The 2027-nt window shown below is 36.7% G+C and overlaps 1 pseudogene; it reads right to left on the minus strand.

The window, feature by feature from the left end:
• Positions 1–1319: 1319 nt before the first annotated feature.
• Positions 1320–2027, minus strand: part of LOC103583264 — a 1890-nt pseudogene continuing 1182 nt past the window's right edge.

Below are 2027 nucleotides of genomic sequence, written 5' to 3' on the forward strand. Positions count from 1 at the left end.
TTGGAATTTTATCTAGACACATTGAGTAGAGAAAAGAAGAAGGGCATTTTTAATTTGCCATCTTCAGTAGGCTGTGATGTTAGCAATTACCTGGTTTTTATTTTGTTTTCAATACATTTATGTAGACAATTAGCTATAAACACTTAGGACAACTCTAAACCCTTTTTGTTTCTGATTTTCTATAATGGGTGAGAATTCTGCTGAGAAGGATTCAGATATTATTTCCATGCTCAAACAAAAAAAGTTCATAAAGGATTGATAATGTTTCTGATGTGTTTGTAGGCAGAATAACACCATGAAATACAGGCTGGGAAGGCACTCTTAATCCCTGGTTTTGTATCTAAGATTATCTAAAATCTGATCTATCGTTCCTAAGCCTCCTGTGGAGTCTGTCGTAGTTTATCTCACTGTCTCACTGGAGCTGCATTAAAAACTCATTCAGGGGAGACAATCAGCTTTGTATCTCATAAATATTCATAATAAATAAATAATAAAAAACACATTCAGGATATAGACCATGTTTTATTTAAATATCCATTTATGCCAAGTAATTTGTACTGTAGACATGATACAACCCACATACTTAAACACATACAACATCATACGAGCTCAATAAAACATTTGTTGGAACTTTAGCTCAGTACTACATTTTTACTTCCTTGATTTTATTCATTTTGTTTTCTCTTGAATAATGCTCCTTTATTAATAAAATATATCTCCTAAAACGGTACACATTCTCTTTACAATGGCCAACTTAAAGCAACACCTATATTATGAAGATATCCTTCTAAAGTAAATAAAAAGCTTTGAACTTTATCTTCTCTCAAGCCCTATATTGTACTTATTAATTTCTTCCTTACCCAGTGGCCGCTTACTTGATTGCCCATTATCAACAGTGGGTTTGCATCCTTAAAAGCAAGGAGTATGTCTTATTGTAATTTCTGTTTGTACTTTCAGAATAAAAATAACACATATGATTATTAAGAGCCTAGTCTAATACAGCTATCTTATAAGACAGGGGTATATAATTTATTTAGTTATATAGAAGGTGTTTGACATGGTATGTATACCTTTTAACCTTCACAATATGACTAGGAGTTAACTCTTGATATCCAAATTTTGTAGATAAAATAATAAAGATGAGAGAGTTTGCTAGTATTTTCCAGCAAGTAGGACACAAATTCGGTCTCTTGAAACCAAAAATCCATTTCTGTTTTATTCTATCATATTAACTCCTTTAATTTGAAAGATACATTTAAAATGAACCTTTATAGACACACCTTGTTTATGTGTCAGGCAGAAACTCCACTCAAGTATGCTCAGCAAGAAAAGACTTTAGTGTCCATTATCTTGCTGACTGTAACCTTGACATCCTTATTTCTCAGACTGTAGATCAGGGGATTCAACATGGGGATCACCACTGTGTAAAACACAGAGGCCACTCTGACTGTGTGTCTGGAGTTTTTGGAGTTGGGCACACAGTAGAGGAAGAGGATGGTCCCGTGGAAGATGGTGATGGCGATCAGGTGGGAGGCACAGGTGGAGAAGACTTTGCGGCGCCCACTGGCTGAGTGCATCTTGAGGATGGTGACAACAATGGACACATAAGACGTGAGGATGATGAGCAGTGTGCTTATCTCATTAAAGGTGGCAAAAATGAAAAGAAGCAACTGGTTGATAAAAGTGTCAGAGCAAGAGAGGGACAGCAGTGAAGATATCTCACAGAAGAAGTGATTGATTATATTGGAACCATGAAAAGATCACGTTAAAGCAGAGCATGTGAGTGTCAAGGAAAATGCCACTCCCCACGCATAGGATCCCACCACTAGCATGGCACAGAGTTTCTGGGACATGGCAACTGTGTAGAGCAGAGGATAACAAATGGCCACAAAGCGGTCATACGCCATCACAGCTAACAACAAAGATTCAGTTACCACAAAGGTACAAATGAAAAAGAATTGTACTACACATCCTGAAAATGAGATGGTTCTGCCTTTTACCACTAGGTTCACCAGAGTCTTTGGGGC

This window comes from Galeopterus variegatus, unplaced genomic scaffold (genome assembly GCF_000696425.1).
Source record: "Galeopterus variegatus unplaced genomic scaffold, G_variegatus-3.0.2 Scaffold21099, whole genome shotgun sequence".
Lineage (NCBI taxonomy): Eukaryota > Metazoa > Chordata > Mammalia > Dermoptera > Cynocephalidae > Galeopterus > Galeopterus variegatus.